The sequence below is a fragment of the Scomber japonicus genome, chromosome 10, assembly GCF_027409825.1.
Source record: "Scomber japonicus isolate fScoJap1 chromosome 10, fScoJap1.pri, whole genome shotgun sequence".
Lineage (NCBI taxonomy): Eukaryota > Metazoa > Chordata > Actinopteri > Scombriformes > Scombridae > Scomber > Scomber japonicus.
Window position 1 is genome coordinate 26,862,071 of NC_070587.1, and position 18,772 is coordinate 26,880,842.

At 39.3% G+C, this 18,772-nt stretch overlaps 1 long non-coding RNA gene and 2 other non-coding genes across 3 annotated transcripts in view; 2 read left to right on the forward strand and 1 right to left on the reverse strand.

Moving 5' to 3' along the window:
* Nucleotides 1-18,772, reverse strand: part of LOC128366282 (uncharacterized) — a 299,888-nt gene that overhangs the window by 93,048 nt on the left and 188,068 nt on the right. The gene's annotated exons all lie outside the window — the stretch shown is intronic.
* trnap-cgg (transfer RNA proline (anticodon CGG)) lies at nucleotides 32-103 on the forward strand. The gene has a single exon. It is a non-coding gene; the product is annotated as a tRNA-Pro (tRNA).
* trnap-cgg (transfer RNA proline (anticodon CGG)) lies at nucleotides 423-494 on the forward strand. The gene has a single exon. It is a non-coding gene; the product is annotated as a tRNA-Pro (tRNA).

An 18,772-nucleotide genomic window follows, 5' to 3' on the forward strand; every position in this document is an offset into this window, starting at 1 on the left:
AGTGGGAAATACCAAATGTCTTGCTTTTCATGGCTCGTTGGTCTAGGGGTATGATTCTCGCTTCGGGTGCGAGAGGTCCCGGGTTCAAATCCCGGACGAGCCCCTCAGTGCAGGAACGTGGTTGCTTCTATTCAGTTGTCTGACTAACTTTGGAACTGTAGTGAAGCTAAGGAATCCTGTAAAGTAGTTGAAAGTGAGAAGAGACTGCTGATCCAGTCTCTTCTCACAACACATAAGGCAGAGGTGACCAAAATTTGTGGACCATGGATGAGCTCCACATTTTTTGGAATTCCAGACAATAATTGCAAAGCCAGATCCAACCGAAAGACATAAAACCCACAGGTCGAGTAATGCGGTCAAGCTAGATGCAGACAGGAATAGCATTTATTGGAGTGGGAAATACCAAATGTCTTGTTTTTCATGGCTCGTTGGTTTAGGGGTATGATTCTCGCTTCGGGTGCGAGAGGTCCCTGGTTCAAATCCCGGACGAGCCCTCAGTGCACGAACGTGGTTGCTTCTATTCAGTTATCTGACTAACTTTGGAACTGTTGTGAAGCTAAACAATCCTGTAAAGTAGTTGAAAGCTAAACCACTTCACTTACATGTTGACGGAAAGGTTGCTTATCCAGTCTCTTCTAACAACGCCTCCAAATGTCATAAGGCAGAGTTGTCCAAAATTTGTGGACCATGGATGAGCTGCACATTTTTTAAATTCCAGACAATAATTGCAAAGCCAGATCCAACACGGAAGAAATAAAACCCACAAGTCTAGTAATGCGGTCAAGCTAGATGCAGACAAGAATAGCATTTATTGGAGTGGGAAATACCAAATGTCTTGTTTTTCATCGCTCGTTGGTCTAGGGGTATGATTCTTGCTTCGGGTGCGAGAGGTCCCGGGTTCAAATCCCGCACGAGCCCCTCAGTGCAGGAACGTGGTTGCTTCTATACAGTTGTCTGACTAACTTTGGAACTGTTGTGAAGCTAAGGAATCCTGTAAAGTAGTTGAAAGCTAAACCACTTCACTTACATGTTGACGGAAAGGTTGCTCATCCAGTCTCTTCTCAGAACGCCTCAGGATCTTGTAAGGCAGAGTTGTTGAAAATTTGTGGACCATGGACGTGCTGCACATTTTTTAGAATTCCAGACAATAATTACAAAGCCAGATCCAACATGGAAGACATAAAACCCACAGGTCGAATAATGCGGTCAAGCTAGATGCAGACGGGAATAGCATTCACTGGAGGGGGGAATCCCAGAGGTCATGTTTTTAGTGGCTCGTTGGTCTAGGGGTATGATTCTCGATTAGGGTTATGATTAGGGTTAGGGTTAGGGACGAGACCCAGTGGTAGGAATGTGCCTCCTGCTTCTTTATTAAATTTACTACTAAATTTAGTAAATTTGGAAAGTTAGTACATATTAAGTAAGTTTCAAGCAGAATTTATTTATAATGGAGTATTTAACTTGGTTGTATTGGTACCTTTACTGCAGTAAAGGATAGTCTTCTACAATTTAAGATTAGGTTTGGTTTCAGGGTAAAGACAAAAATAACAAGTCTTTACAAGTAGCATAATTTAAGACTACATGTACTATATGTGGCTGAAGACGTATTATGCTTCTGTGTGTGGTTTGTCAATCTTTTAAACACACCATCAGACAGACACACTCATAGCACAGGTTGAGCTCTTCACTGCTCCGTTGGTGCTGATGTGCTGTTTCATTGTGTTTACAGTGCAGACATAATGAGAAGAGACAGGAACGTTTATTCAAGCAAGGATCACCCTAACCCTGCCCACTTCCCCCGAGAATCTGCACACGCACACAAACCCACAGTATGAATTCACCTGCATAGATATTCAACCAAATGTTTGCTAATGGTAACATATTAGAATGCAAAAGGATCATCTGCAGGTGATAAATAGTGACACATTTATATGATAACCCCTCCAACTGTTTGATTCCATCAGCAGGTGCAGTAGGCCCACATGTTAATGCAAGGGAAGTTATTTTGTGATTAAATGGTTTCTTACAATATTTTCGATTTGTTTTTTTTTGTTTGTTTTTTTCAAAGCCTCTCAGATGATAAACTTAGCTAGTAGTTTGTGAATGCTGAAAGAGAAAATGGTCTCACTTCCGAGATGCTTTCTGCTCTTCATGATTGCACTGCATTAGTGGAAAATGTGCCTTAAAGCCAGACTGTAAGTTCTCTGAGTAGAAATAACATTCTTCCTTTTGTAAAAGATTATGTTGAATTCTTAAGCAATAAAACACACCCTTGCTCAGTTCACTATGCTCTGGGGTTTACAGCTACATCCTCCCTTGGTTTGGTATAACCACTATCTAATGGTTGCTAGTGTTAGCTAATAATAGCTAATAATACCAAACTTTAGACAGATTGCTGTATAACTTACAAAACTGACTAACTTTAATGCCTCCCCTCTACTTCTGTTTCTTGCAGGCATCCCCAAGAAATTTGGGTGAAAACCCCCTGATGACCACTCACGTTAGTACATTTTGCCAATTATGACAATGACAATTAAACCTAAAATCTCCCATAAAGACATTGCAGTGCACTCCCAAAGCCCCAACACCTCTCTAAGTGGGGCCATTCTAACTACTATATCTGCAGGTCAGACTGATTTCATTTCCATAAGTTTAACATTGGTTAGAAACTGTAGCCAAAGTTCCTGTTGATGAATTATATTAAGTCCTGCCCTTCCCCACACTACACACTACACAGTGAGATAAAAAGTTGATGAAAGCAAGTGTAGAGAAGAGTGTGGAGTGAGTGAAAACTGTCGATATTAAAAACTGTAAAACATTAATAATAATATGTAAAACTATCTTGGGGACAGCAGATCTGACCTAAAATAACAGCCCTGTTGTTATACTGTAGACTACCCAAAGATTGGTGGTTCAATTCCTGGCCAGTCCACATGTTGATGTGTCCTTGGGCAAGATACTTAACACAAATTGTTCCCAATGGATGTGCCAACAGTGTATGAATGTGTATGAATGGTTAGTTTCCTCCTGATGAGCAGGTTGGTACCCTGTGTGGTAGCTCCTGTCATCAGTGTATGAATGTGTGTGAATGGGTGAATGAGACATGTAGTGTAAAAGAGCTTTGAGTGGTCAAAAAGACTATATAAGTACAGTCCATTTACCATTTTTGTAGAATGTTTATCCACTGAAATACTGTACAGATATGAGGGTTTTGTATAGGCCTTCTGGCAAAGTGTTGCGTTTCACCTGAAGAGGGTATTTAAAAAGATAAATAAAACAGGCATTGCAGGGGTTACATAATCAAGTTTCCTCAGTGGTCCTGCCATAATCAGTATCAATCATGAGATTGGCCAGCAACTGTCTAACGCCAGGTTCACACCAGACGCGGAAGCGTCGTGTTTGGAAATTCTTGCGTGTGCCACAGCCCTTCAGTTCACACCAGAAGCGTATTTCTCCACGCCGGTCGGCAAGCAGCTCTGCTCCTCAGCTCCTCTGCTGTCACACTTGGAACTGTTTTTTCTCACTGTCTCTGTTTGTGTGTGTACGACCAGCCCACTCTGTGTCCCTCTCTCTCTTTTGTGTGTGTGTGTGTGCACACGCGTGCCTGTGTGTTCATCTCGTGCTCTGATTAGACACAAACACACACACACACACACACACACACACACACACACACACACACACACACATCGCATTCGTCAAACGGGGTGTTTAATTATTGTAAAATAGTTTTATTTTGAAATGCTTTATTTAGAAAACCGGATTCTCTCGTTGTTGCTTTGTTTGACTTCCTGCCCGGCTTGACACATTCGGTCACAGCACACGGAGAAAATAGTCCAGACACCGAAACGATCGCTGCACAGCGCGAGCCGGCAGCGGGGCAGAGTGCCATGGCGCTTCCTATGTGAACGACACCATTGGTTAACATGGGCGCCGAAAGGAAACTGGCTCTGCTCCTCGGCGTTTCGCAGCTAATCGCTGCGCTTCCGCATCCGGTGTGAGCCTGGCCTTATGATGACATTATTGATAACTGAAGATGGTGATGGTGATGGTGATGACGATGACGTTAATAATGCAAATCAAATAAATAAATACATTGTGTTGTGAGTGTTTCATGTTGGTTACATTCTACCTTCCCAGCAGGAAGGTGCAAGGATTTTTTGTGAAAGCTTCATATTTACTTATAATGTTTCTCACCTGCAGTTTTCATGCTGTTCTGCTGAATAATACATACATATCTGTCCCTTTGCATGATAGAGAATATAATAAATATAATCAATACATTTCACATTAAGAAAATATTTAATTTGGATGCACACGGAAATGGTGAAAGATGAAAGATTCAGATTTCTGTTCTGTTAAACTGTGACAGGTCTATAGCTGATTTGGCTGGTTGAGAGACAGCCCACGCAGCTCATTATTTTAATTTCCCCCACCTTTTCAGTCTCTTTCTGCTGGTTTTGCCAGCACTCTTTCCATCAGATCACACCATCATACAGAAGACTGCTGTGAAACTAGAGGCCAGAGGGTGTCACACCGAAGACTGATGGTTACCCTAGGGCCTAATCAAACCTTTTCAGCATCATTTACTTTGGTAATTATGCCAAGTGCCATATGTTAGTGGTCTGATATCTAGAAGCACAGTGTATTCTTATGTGTAACATATTAATCTGAGCTCAAAGGTCCACTTAACAGCTTTAAGAGTTTCAACAGCATTTCATGGTCTTCATTACTTGATTTTAACATTTCAACATGCCAACAAAGTGACATGTTCATAATACCCCAAAATATTGATTTCAATTTCACGAGACAAAAATACATCAAATCCTTACTACAGAGAATGTTTATTTTTGCTAGAAAAACAGCTTCATTGATTAATATGTTGTCAGAATAGACACTGATTTATTTTTCCTGTCAATCAGTAAATCAATCAATATATGTACTATATAATGTCAGCTTCACTGATTAGGTGGTGCTAGCTCCGGTGTAGTCCTTTCACCCAGGTGTGGAAGTCCATCCACTTAAAAATAATTTTATGTCAATTCATGTCAAGTGACGACCCCTGAGGACGTTCACCTGGCTAAATGAAGACAGATGTGGCTGAAAGCTCAGTTTGAGCTTAAATTACAGTCAAAAGTTTTGACACACTTTTGACTGGTAATGTATTTTATTACTGCTACTTATTAATCATGTATAGAGGGCTTAGAGTCTGTCTCTGGCTGTACTGTTTGTTCTGCATCGTGGCTAAATGAAGCCAAACTGAAATCAACAGCTCTTGTTGACCTGCCAGCTGGACCACAGAACAGTGCATGCTTCTGCCTCCAATCAGGAGAATTAATGTGGTCAGTACTGTAGGTCATTTATTATAATCCCAGTCTAAGTCTTTTCAGAAGCTGTGTTTTAGAAGGTCCCCGGAGCTCATTTTTCTATTGTTCCCCTGCTCATTGTTAACAGGCAGTTTTGTAGTGCCAAGCAGTCAGCCACAGTTTGCACTCTCCCATTGCATTCTTCATCATTAGGCACAAACAGCCTATATACATTAACTCTCCTTTATGACTATGTCTGCCTGTTTCTTTATGGTCCGAGGCTATCATCTACTTGTTCTACTCTCAGCTGCAGGGGTCAGCAGGTCACATTTTGTTTGTTGATTGATCTTAGAAGGTAGCATGCATTCCTGGCCTGCTATCTTCACATGGTCATTAGAATTCTCTATATAATAAGGTTCCAAAAATGAAAGAGTGATCTGGTCTTTTTTAAAATGAATATATCTATCTTACCTCAGCAATAATGAGATGAAGACCAATTTTATTTTATTTTTTTGCCAAGAACGTTTTATACAAGTCTTCTGTACAATATAAAGCACAGGTTGATGTATGGACAGCAAGGGATTTTCAAAATGGAAAATAGATGAACAATAGATGAACTTCCAAAAGGGTTTTAATATTTCTAAGTTGGGTATATACTGACCCAGACCTCATTAAAATGTTGCTCCACAACATTCATCATCATGCAGTGTGGGATTTCATTGATTGAGAGCAACCATAACACTAGATAAATATGTCATACAATAAACAGTTGGCCTTATCTGTGCTTTTATTTTACAGTGCAAAGACCACCAACTCCAGATAAGGAAGTGGCTCAATGAAAACAAACGGTGGCTAAAACAGACAACAGACTTTGTTGGCATGGTGAGCAGATGTTGATATGATTTTTTTTTCTTTTTGGTAAATTGTTTTTTGGGTGTGGGTGAAGAGAATTATATATGCTTCCTTCAGGAAACATTATTCGGAAACACTCAATAAATGTTAATTGTTATGCAGATGATACTCAATTATATCTATCAATAAAGCCAGGTGACAGCAACCAGTTAACCAAACTACAAACATGCCTTAAGGACATAAAGGCCTGGATGACCTCCAACTTCCTGCTACTAAACTCAGAAAAAACTGAAGTTATTGTGTTCGACCCCAAATACCATCTTCCAGATTGGGTCCAGGGAGCAGACACACTCTCTACCTTTAAGAGTAGGCTTAAAACTTTCCTTTTTGATAAAGCTTATAGTTTATGCTGCTATAGGCTTAGACTGCCGGGGGACTCCCATGATGCACTGAGCTCCTCTCTCCTCCTCCGTCTCGCTCTCTATCCATCCATCTATATCCATTAACATTCTTGTATGATTAATGCTTTCGAAGTGTGAGATTGACAGATAGACTGGTTTGATGTGAGCATTGTACCAGTCTATTGTGTGGAAGAGGGAGCAAAGCTTAGTAGATGTATTCGGTATACCCAAAAGAACAATATTATGGATACAAATAGTTGAAATGAGATTCTTCCAGGTGGTCTGGGCTCACCCATATAAACAGAGTGAAGAGCTCAGACATCTGATGGGAATTTGGAGTAAAACAGCTATTCTTTTGCTAGAAGAATCACATTCAGAGAAACTGTACTGCATCTGATAAAGATAAAGATGAATTCTGGGAATCCAAAAAGATGGCGCCCATGGAGTGGACTCAGCATTTGCTGGAGACATTACATATCCAATGTTACCGGGAAACACCTAATGATCACTCAGGAACAGCTCATGGAGGTGGCTAAGGAGTTTCCATCGCAGCCCAGATCTCAATATGCCACACAAAATGGATGAAGGACATCTTGTAATCCCATACGTTTCTTGCAACTACTTGGAGGGTCCAAACCACTACGTTAGATCACAAGGTCAGACTGGATTTGATCGCACATACCTGGTTGCACACACATCTCTGGTGCTGAGCTGGGGAGTAACATGTTAAGAAAACCTGAATGATGAACACAGCTACAGGGCTCCATTTTTCCAACACATGGAAAAAAGGTGAAGATTTTGTGGGGGTGCATTAAAGTTTCTTTTTTGATTGCACCAGCTTGGTATCTTAGTGACTGCAGTAATAGGACATGAGCTGTAGTGGGTGTACTGTTGCCAGTTCAGAGGCACAGTGCAATTTGGAAGCCAAGATTGACCACATTTAGTGCAGTTTGCTGCTTGCCTACTCAGAGTGGGTCAACAGTGTGGCTCACCTGTGTTCTGTGATATTTTCAGCTCTGTATTTGGTGAAGGCACTCCCACGTTAACCTCTCTAGAATCTCAATGTTTCACTTTTGGGTTTTTTTTACATTCTTCAACAGGCTGATAAGAAACAACATGATTTGATTTGATTTCAATAGAAACCTGAGCTGAAGGTCCTTTCTTTCCTCTGTTGATGATCTATTTCATCTATTGTCTACAATTGGAATGATAAGCACTGTCTAACCACGGCACATGCCACATCTACTTGTTAAATCCTATGCATCCTACACCGCAATAACTACAGAAATCTCTGAGCTCTTGTGTCTTCAGAGGCCAAATAATATACACTATTATACATGTGGCCAATACATTGTTTCTGACATGAGGCTGAATAGTCTTGTACAGCTCAGTTAATGTAAAATAGGTGAATTTTTTCATGGTTAGAACATTTTACAGGATTTGCTGAGATCATCTGTATTATCATCAGTAGCCATGCTGACTGTAGTAGATGTAATTTTGTTATTGAAGAATAATGTGAGATCTTCATGTAAGTACACTTAATTTCTTTGTTTAGAAAAACAAAGAAAAATAGTTGCCTCAATTGTCTTATCATTGTATGGCCTTTGCAGACTTTAACACATTGAATACATCAGGATTGGTTCACATGTCCGTATGGAAATCTTGGTGCTAATTCTGAGCTCTGATGGGCTTGATGTCATCCAGCTTATTGACTGAGTGCTCCTCAAAGCCATGGAGAAGGCTCAGTGTTGGCATGCCAATAAAGTGCCTCTGTCTTTTTTTGCCATCCCTCATCCACACCAATACATTTTCCCATTTCATTTGTAGATCTGGCATCACTCTGCAGCAGATCCTGCAATTAAAATGTAACGAGCTTGTGTCACTGTCAGCACAACTTGTCATTTCAACTTGAGTGTTGTTTGAATTAAGAGAGTGAAGGAGAATTAATCTTTGGAATGGCATATTGCAGATTTCCTTTGTGCATACATATGAATCTGATAGACAGCATCAGAACATGAGGACACAGTGGATGATGTACAGGCTGGGACTAGACTACTGGCAAAAACAAATTGCGTACACTTTAGTATATTTTTAGTGTATTGTTATACATTTCTGATGAACTGTTAACACTCAATATGGCAACTGATATTCTATATTTGTACTTACTGCCAACAAATACCATGTGCAGAGTCAAACCAACAATGCGTATATCCTATTGAACAGAAGTGCCTGCTAGACGTGGAGATTAACCACTCTTAACAAATCCTCAAAACAGGCACAGAGCCACAAACACATGGCTTCCTTTTTGTCTAAAAGACAAAATAGTAAATAGCAAAATTCTATTTTACAAATGTTTCATTATTTACATACTGTAAATAATTCAAATTGGACTGCAAACCAATGAATCTGAAGTAACTTGTCAAGCCTTGTAAAAGCAGAGAATGCAGTTGAGCCACCTGATGTTCAAATGCTGAAGTTTCTCCATTTACTACAAAACTGTATGAATATGGCCTTGGCGGTGTCGCAGCTGGTCTCTGACACCAGAACCATGTCAATAAATTCTTGAGCCTTGTGAACTGTTTAACTGTGAGTGGGTTCTCACCATCTCTCGCCCTGTGATGACACAAATGTATCCAACACATATAGAATGTTCGCAATTTTGGGTTGTGACTTATTGTATTTATTGCTCATGAGTAGTAGGAATATACAATAGATTTATTAATTGTACATAGACCTTACTCAGCATTCATGATCAACACAAACACATTGACCAGTATCATTGGACCCATCAGTGGCTAAAGAAAAGGGCTGATCACAAAGTTTTGAACAACAGACTCAGGTGATCCGAAAATGCCTATTGTGATGTAGTGCTGCACAATTGTCATGATCACCTTCACCTAGGGTCTTCTGGTCTGTGGTTGTATGATGAAGTACATATAAAATGGTAAGCCCAATCATAATTGAGTTTGCTGTAGTAATTTTGGTATTTTGTACAAAATCAATGTATTAATTTAATAACACAGGCAAATTTGTTCATATAACTTCAATGGTATTTAGTCGTGGTATCTTAACCCTGTCTGAATAACCACTTAACCAGCTTGTATTCTAATCATCTGTGCTTCCAATTGAACTGTCAAAAAAAAATTTAAACTGTGATTCCCTGTTGATGTTGCAAATGACTTTGGGCCTGCCCTGGCATCTGCAGTCTAACTCATGCCGGCATGTTGCACACCAAAATTGAAAAGGTGTAGTCCTAGGGGTGATGAAAGAGAATTCCTTGGTTCACTGTAAATTAAATTTGGAGCCATGTGAGGTTGCCCCTGCATTCTTCCTTTTTTTGATGTAAAAAACTGTGACTCACACTCTCTCTCTACAGTCTATGTGGAAGAGATGTGTAATTAACCAACGGAAAAAGACGCTTAGTAAACATAATACAAATTGTAACAAATTCTAAGCATAATGGAATCAAAAAGTGTGATAAAAAGCAAGTTATAGTTGCAGTTATTTGCTAGCAAATGTTACAAGAAAAAACAAATTCCATTATTTGGTGATGCTTTCATACTTTTCTCTGCCATGCACTTAACGTTAGAGAGCTTATGTAAACTGTTTACATAGCTTAAAGTTACTGTAACCAGTGCGGCTAGTCTGGTCGGAAGATTTCGGTCAATTTCAATTTGAAATTTTATGTGTATTTTTATGCATTTGTAATGATAAGTCTCCTTTAGGTGAAATGGAAGGACATTAATATAACAATCAATGAAAATCAGCAAGTCTTGTGAGCACTGGGTTAAATAAGTTTAAAATATCACCATTGTTTTAATAAGTAACTCCTCTGTCACTTTAAACTGGTAGTTAACACCAGGGACAAAAGCTGAGCAATCCTCTTGTTAAGAGTTTCAAAGTAAGCAGTGTAACTTTCATCTCTGACATTCAGCTAATCATTAATATCATGTGACAGCATAGCCACACAAAATTAATGAATGATAAATTCCCACTTGAACAGTTGCTCCACTGTGTGTTACAGCCATGCAACTCAATACAGCATCATCATCATTATTGCTAGCTGAATCAACTTAAGAAGTCTCAGGAACACCTATTAAACTCAGTCATGATTTCAACATGTATAACTCTATAATAGCCCTAAAACTACAATGATGCATTGTGGGAAACAGTGCTAATAAATATGTTTCGAAGAAATATAGTGAATAAAGGCTAAATGACCCATCTAAACACAACATTGTGGTGAGAGGAGAAATGAGTCATGCTACATAAGGATAATATAAACTCTGATAGGGGTTGATTTCTACAGCCAGTAGCAACAGCGAAGTTCTGTTGTTATGTCAAACAGCGTGTTGCTACTGTAGCAAGGCACTGTTTGACCAATCACCTTCATATTTATTCATATGTGTTGCTGTTTTTGGCACTGTTTCCCAGAATGCATCAGTGTAGTTTTAGGCTATTATAGAGTTATACATGGTGAAACCATGACTGAGTTTAGTGGGTAGATTAATGATGTTCCTGAGATTTCTACTTATTCTTCAAAAATGAGGGTGGCTTTACATGATGTAGGAATACAGGTGTGGAATGGAATATACTATAGTCATAGTATCGTACTGGGGACTGCATGGTGTTGTTTAATGGGCCATAGTTGACTTGTGGCTGTGAGTATGAAATCTCTGAAGTACAGTGTTTGAGAAAACTGCATTTTCCTAGTCCTACAATCCCATTGCTGGTATTTGTTTATGTAACCCCCATAGCCACCGAAAGTCAGGTGAGATGCAGCTTTCAGAAGATAACTAATCAGAGCAGAGTGGCCTTATTGGGAGGCAGGAGCTAAAATGACTACGCAGTGAGGGGCTCATAAAGGACCAGTATAGGATAAATACAGTTTTTGAACTGTAAGTCATGTAAAGACATTATAGGACATAAACAGAGCTGGGAATGTGCAGAATATGCTCCACTTAAGGTCACACAACTCAAACACTTCATAAAGGTTAAGGACATATTGTAGTAAGGGTACTTCAAAAAGGAAATCCAGTATTAAATGCAATTATGTGAATCCATTCCCATAAGTCTCCTTCTATATTATTGCTCTCTGCATCACTTCACAATCTGGAAATATGCATGATATGTCTCCTGTAAGATATGTCTGCCTGGACCAAGCTGGTGGCCTGACAATTACAATGTAATTACTTTGGTATTACTATGTCACACAATATGTTTTACTGCCTGCCTTTGACATGGTTATAACCTTGTGAATGTCGCTTTATAACCCTGATCATCAATGAGGGGCAGCCACTGTCGGTGTCCCATAATTCAAAAGTATATCTGCACCATAATTCACCGGTTTCCATGCTGCTGTAGCCTTGGAGCGAGACGACCCACATCGTCAAGAGTCTCACAGCACATGGCACGCATAACTCATCATATATGTACCACCACATATTATCACATATTACGACTACGGATGGTGGTTCATGAATAATCCTTTGACTCTGACTGATGGGGGAAGGCAGTGTTCACATATGGTTTAAGATATGGTTTAAGCTTTAAATATGACCACATAAGGGGATATTGCAGCCTTTTGGGCAGTGGTATCCAAGGTCTTGCCAGCAAAGATCCCATTTTAAGAACAAATACTGGGAGTCTCACTCAATGAAATGCCATGAGAAAGAGCAATCAGATTGTGTGATGCATGGATGGCATGAGTAATTTTCCCATCCAAAAAGATTGCATGGTAAGGGGTATTGATATTGTGTGCTGGTGCAGTTTGCTGGTTCTCACTAACCGCCAGTTACATGCAGTTCACCTAACCATGATATACTTGTGCTGTTCCCCCTGCAATATTCAACACTAATCTAATGAAAATAAATCACTGAAATAGCACTTATGTACACAAAGTTAGAGAGAAAAATAGAAATAACTCACACACTATAAAAGCCAAAGCTTTAATGTGAAACAAAGGCAGTGGGAGGTGATCATTCTGAATTAACAATACCTAATGGAATAGTCAAACTGGATTTTATTTCCTACTCATTTCAATATGGAACAAGGTGAGGTACAAATGGACCTGGCTCTTCATCAAACCGTTCCTTTTTAAGTCAATTTCAATGAAGTATTAACATGCACATATATAAGTTGAAAGAGTTTGATTAATGTAATCATTCCGCCTCTTCATTCTCGCCATGAAGTGACACTTTTGTAGAGCAAATATATGTTCACTGTAAGAAATAGAAATCAAAGTCAACAGTCCTCATTCTGTACAAAAAGTAATTTAAAAACTCAGCTAATGTCATTATGAGACTCCACTAGTCTGAAAAACATATATATAAGTTTGTATATTTGCTTGGCAGCTGTGTGTAGTATTATTTGCCAGTGTTTTATCCAGGCAACAAACTTTGGAAGTTGTATCATCCCAGTTGCTTGGGAAAGAAACAGTTTCAGGGAATTCCATATAAAGAACACACAGCTGGATTACCAAAGTGGGAAACTGTACAAGGGCCCCAGACCCCAAGGGACCCCAAAAGCCATTTGCCAACAGTGTGATAGTTTGACTTTTGTTTGGGAATAAGCACCAATGGCGCATATGTTTAGTTGAGGCAGAGCATTGAAGTCACATTTGCATTAACTGACTGGCATTCCTGCTAAATTCATGTTTTTCAATTACTGGCTGTCAGCTAACTAGTGACATGCAGTTATATACCTGCAAGTGTTCAGCATGGCTATTATAACCTGACATTACATGACATCACCATTAGCTCCTGCAGCCTCCTTCTGTGTATGTGCAAGTTTAAAAAAGAAAACAATCAGTGCATAAAGTTGCTGTTTTTAATGATAAATTAGTAACCACCACCTCATGTGACCGCAACCACCTCAGTAAACACTCTTTTGTAATAACTGTCCATATTTTCTAACTACAATAATACATGTGGGAAGCAAAACAATGCAGGCCTATTTCCTTTCAACAAGTAAGATTTTATCTATGAAGAGCCTTCAGTTTAAAACACTAGATGGCAGTAAAAGACAATGATCATGACAATATTTAATGAGCCTAATCTAATTAGATTAAACGAAAGTTCTGGTTGTGGGGACGATGTCATGTTCAGATTTCCTGCCAGTCAAAACCAATCTAACTCTGATGATTTCATCATTGCAGGTTTGATACACTGCATGTCACAGCCTCAGATGTTTCACAAAATTACAAACTAGTAGCTATAAGTGATGTCAAAAGAGCCAAAAAGAGTGCACCATTCCTTCTTTATTGATCTTCAAATTTAGCGCTGCTGACATTTTGAGCATGACATAGCATAGACTCCACTATCCAGCAAAAATTACTTCACTTGGTACATTGAGCTCAGTAGCATTAGTCAACTATACTGATCAACCCACCAGTCAGCAAGACATTAAGGTTGCCCACCCAACTTGCTAACACTAATGTTTATGCATGGTTTTAAAGGGGTAGCTGGAGTAGCTTGAACCACACCTAAAATCTGACTGGCCACAAAAGATACCACCCCAACATATTCTGCCACGGCTTTCATATTGCTGTGGGGCAGGTATTTGTCAGGAACATTTGTTTCTATCGAGACACTGTGTCTGTATGGTAGACAAAGGTAGGCATGAGGGGGCCCCTGAAGTCTGGCTCACAATGTCTCAAAACTGTGGTGCCATTGCAGTGACATCCATACTTGGAAACCCCCTCTATGGGACCCCATCTCATTGGTGTGTCTGTGTTACATCCAGGTAACCACTATTTGAACTGACTAACACTCTGAAGAACAGACAGAACCTGTCTGTCTGAGAATGAAAAAGAAAGAGGAGGAAGAGGAAAGAAAGCAGGGCAGTTGGTAATGATGACTGATGATAAATGGTGATTGATGATTGTAAATGGTAAGCCAAACACAGGACAAAGTCCATCACTTTAACCTATGAGCCAGTATTGCTGCTGATGTAAACACCAATGATCTAGGCAAATCCTGTAAAAAAAAAAAAAATGATGTAACCATGGGAAATTTCACCTGCATTACATTAACTGAGCTTTACAAGATTGTCAGTGAATGTAACACCTCTACGTCATGTTTTGACCCTGTACCCACAGCAATTTTAAGTGGCTGCTCAACAGTGCTTTAAGTCATGTCCTGAACATTATATATACATCATTTCAAACCATCATATCTAACCTTCCAGTCACTAGTGAGATACTTGAAAGGATGGTTTCAGTGCAGATAAACTCTTTTCTTAAAGAAAACAATATCGTGGAGGAATGTCGATCAGGCTTTAGAACAAACCACAGCACTTAAAATAGCTCTTACTGAATAACCATTGACCTGAGACAAAACCCTGACAAAAATAAGGTCTTTGACCTAAGTGCAGCATTCAGTATGATTGACCATGATATCCTAATCAATTGTGTTGAATAGTGGGTTGATCTTTCTGACTGTGTGTTAAACTGGTTCAAAACAAACATCAAAAAGAGAAAGTTTTGTTAGTCTTTGAAATCATGTGTCTGAGGAACTCCTCAAATGGGGCTTGGTGAAAGTTCAGTCAGGAATACTCTCTTTTCATAACAGACATAGTTTGTGCTAACTCTTTCCCATACTATTCTCTCTCTTGTGCATGCTGCTCACTTGTTACCTGGTTGTCAATGCTAGTCATGCTATCCAATAGCACAATGTCACACTTTCATTAGCTTATCATCTAACTGCGGTCTATACTATTTAAAATGCACTATTTCATGTAAGTGGGTGTACTTGTGTGCCCCATTATTTCGCCATCTCCACCCAGTCTCTGCAGGATCAACAGTCTCATCTTGTCATCAGTCATCGTCTTATCCAACTCATCAGCATCACCACCACCAATGTCTGGACTTCATAGGGGATCTATCTCACAGCTGTTTTGGGATGATGTCCTCACGGACTTAAAGTGATAAGCATGCATTCTTTTCTCATTCATTGTCTCTCCTGACTGAACTGCTTTGAGGTGTTTCAGTGGAGGCCATTATTATTCTCACTGTACATGCTGTCACTTGGTGATATTACGAGAGAGCACAATGTAAATTTCCATTGTTATGCAGATGATATACAACTGTACATGTCTGCTGAACCAAATGATGCTGCAGCTATGAACTCCACTGCTACCTGCAGCAATAATTTCTTAAAATTAAATGAGGACAAAACTGGGATACTTTTCATCAGCCCCAAAAAAAAAAGAGAAATGCTGTTTAATAATCTGGGGATATTAACATCCAGGAGTCTTCATGTTACCTTAGATTCAGATGTAGGCTTCTGGTCTCACATTAACAAGGTGACAAAAAAAATTCACCTTAAAGCTACAGTCTGTAACTCTTTTTGTGTTATATTTGCTACAATTGTCATTATGGTCCTACAATAGAATAAGATACAGATAAGCAGTGACAAAATCCACTGTCTCTGGGTCCACCCAGTGGTCGTAAAATGATTTGCAAGTATCCATCGCTCCCGAATGAAAACAACTAACCAGAGCCCGGAGGAAGGTCAATGAAGCTGTAAACACAGTTCTGGCAGCCCCCCTCCCCTGGACAGTGCCTATCCAACCTATAACAATAGTCTGTCCAAGTGGTGTTGCCATACGTAGCTGTCCAACATAGCGGACAATGGCGGACGATGGCAGACACGACTGCCCATGTGCAACTCAAACCCCCACGGAGGGTCTGCTTTGCTCTCACTGGTCAAACAGGCTTCCTTTCTTAATGTGGAGACGAGCCTTCACGTGCGTGCAGTGTGCACGGCAGGTTTGTATGTTGGGAGGGGCTTAGAAGGCAGGGCTGCAGCAGCAGAGGGGAAGACGGAGGGACCTGGAGGCTCATAACTACATACTGCAGCTTTAAAACATAGTTATTACCATAGTATCACCATTTATATGCAGAAGATGCAGAAAAACAGATTCATGCTTTTATCTCACGATATGTTGATTACTGCAATGCACTTTTTACTAGAACCAAGCTACATCGCTAATGCTAAACAATCATCTGCAGCTGGTTTATTGGAAGTTCCCAGCAACAGCCAAAAGAAAAATTGGAGATGTAGCCTTTGTCAGTTACACCCCAAACAATGAACAGTATCTATTCACTTTGAATTTGAGTTGATTTGATGAATTCTATGTATTCTGTTTTAACTTTTTATGTTAGTTTTTACTATTGCACAATTGATTTACCATTTACTCTATTTTATGTGTCAGTGGGTGTACTTTTTATATTTTATTATTATTATTATCAAATGTTTTTTTTTGTTTTGTTAATGAAATTAGTTTTATTTTCTATCACCATTACATGAGGCAGAGTGGGTAAAAGTGGTTGATAGGTTTGCGCAAAGACTATAATAGTTTTTTGTTTTTTTTTCGGGGGGGGGGGGTCAGGGCAGCTTACAGTTATGGCCGACGCAGATAAGACCCACAGTGAGGTTTTAACCCATGTAAAGACATTGTGGGGTAAGTTGAAAGACGCTTATTTGGGTTCATCAAGACCAGTGATAAATCTGTGTCTGTTAAGAAAAGGCTTCGCTTATGGCTTCAAAGACCGAGGCGCCCATTTATGGATTGTGTACACAGGGCGAAATACTTTCCAAGTTTTCGCTTATCAAGTCACAATGTACCACCACTCTATATATTATAAAAATCAGATGAATCATTTCTTGAATCATAGCTTTTAGCAGTCCGAGGCTTTGTTTGGGTGGGTGAACACAGTGTGCCTCACAGAAGTCATCTTATTTACCTCTTCAACACCAAATTAAGTTATTTTCCCCTTTTCAATTGTAGAAGTCTTATTTGCTAGGAGTGGTGTTGGTGACGGCCCAGGATTTAGGTTGCTTTCTTTGATAACAGTTGGAGCTTTTTTAATGAGGTACCAGTCCTTTGCAGCAGCCAACTTCACTGCAGGTGCAGGATTGCATGACCTCTGCTAGGAATCGTTACAGTGTACAGAGACTGAAGTGAAAATTAAGTAAATTGAATGAAAAATAAAATATTGGCTTAATGTAGGATTCGGATGATGGGCCTAAACTGGTAAATATGATTTTTCTTTTTTTTTAATCTTGTAGGCAATTTTTTTGCCACTTGAACACTGTTTATGGAAGCGTTCTGAGATATCTGTGGCATTTTTTGCCCCTGCCCCCCAATAATAATTTCTGGCACTGAGCTCTAATGGCCATAAGGGAGACTGTCCTCTCAATAGAAACATTGTGGTGTATGGATAGGTAACCAAACATTGGACATGAGAGATAACTGTTTCCTGTTTCCAACCTTGAGTCAGCATTGTTATTCTAAAGCCATGATAATGATCATCCACTAATTTAATGTTAGATAGTTATTACTGTAACCTGGGTAACAAAGATTTCCTAACATTAACAAAATAGTAATTTTATCTCAAACCACAATCTCTAACCAAACTGTTAAGTTTCTATTTTAACTTAAAGCATGAATTTGGCCTGAACCTAACCAAAGTCTTGTCATATCATAAAACATACTTCTCTTTCAAAAGTGAATTATAACTGTTTTGTTACAAAATCATCAATAAGCCTTTCTTGTTGAGGGGCAAAATATAATCTTGTAAAATCTACTTTTAAGATTCAGATTTAGCTGATGTTGTCTCTTCTCTGTGCAGAATCATGTGCTAAAGGAAGAAAGTAGTGTAGTGTATATAAAGACTGTAACTGCATAAGACATCCCTTAATTTGGTTAACGCCGACTACTGAAGCCTCATGTTAGATTTATCTAAACTTTAGAATGTGTATTTGCACAAAACAAGGGCTGTATATTTGTCCCATATCACTTCAGTCATGTTCCTATGAAGTAATCATTTCAAAACAGTTATGGACAGAAGGAATGATTACAGCATGTGAATATTGTATCCTATCCTTTAAAGGTATTTCAAATAGCACAAACTATTCATTTATTCCCTGCTGGTAAATATGTGCCTCTTTGCTTAAGGTGACTTTGTTTATTTGGGTGAAACATGCCACCAAGTGATCGATTACTGATGGCTTTTTCAATTTGTGGCTAAAGTCCTGAAGGCCCTACAGCCTGCACAGAGACTATTCCCAAACATTTGGCCTGCTCACTCAAACATATTTATCCCACATTGAAACACAAACCACCAACTTCTGATTTCACTGATCCATGTTATTAGCTTCCACTTGTACTGACAGGCTATTAATCTTGAATGTTTCTTTCCTTTTTCAT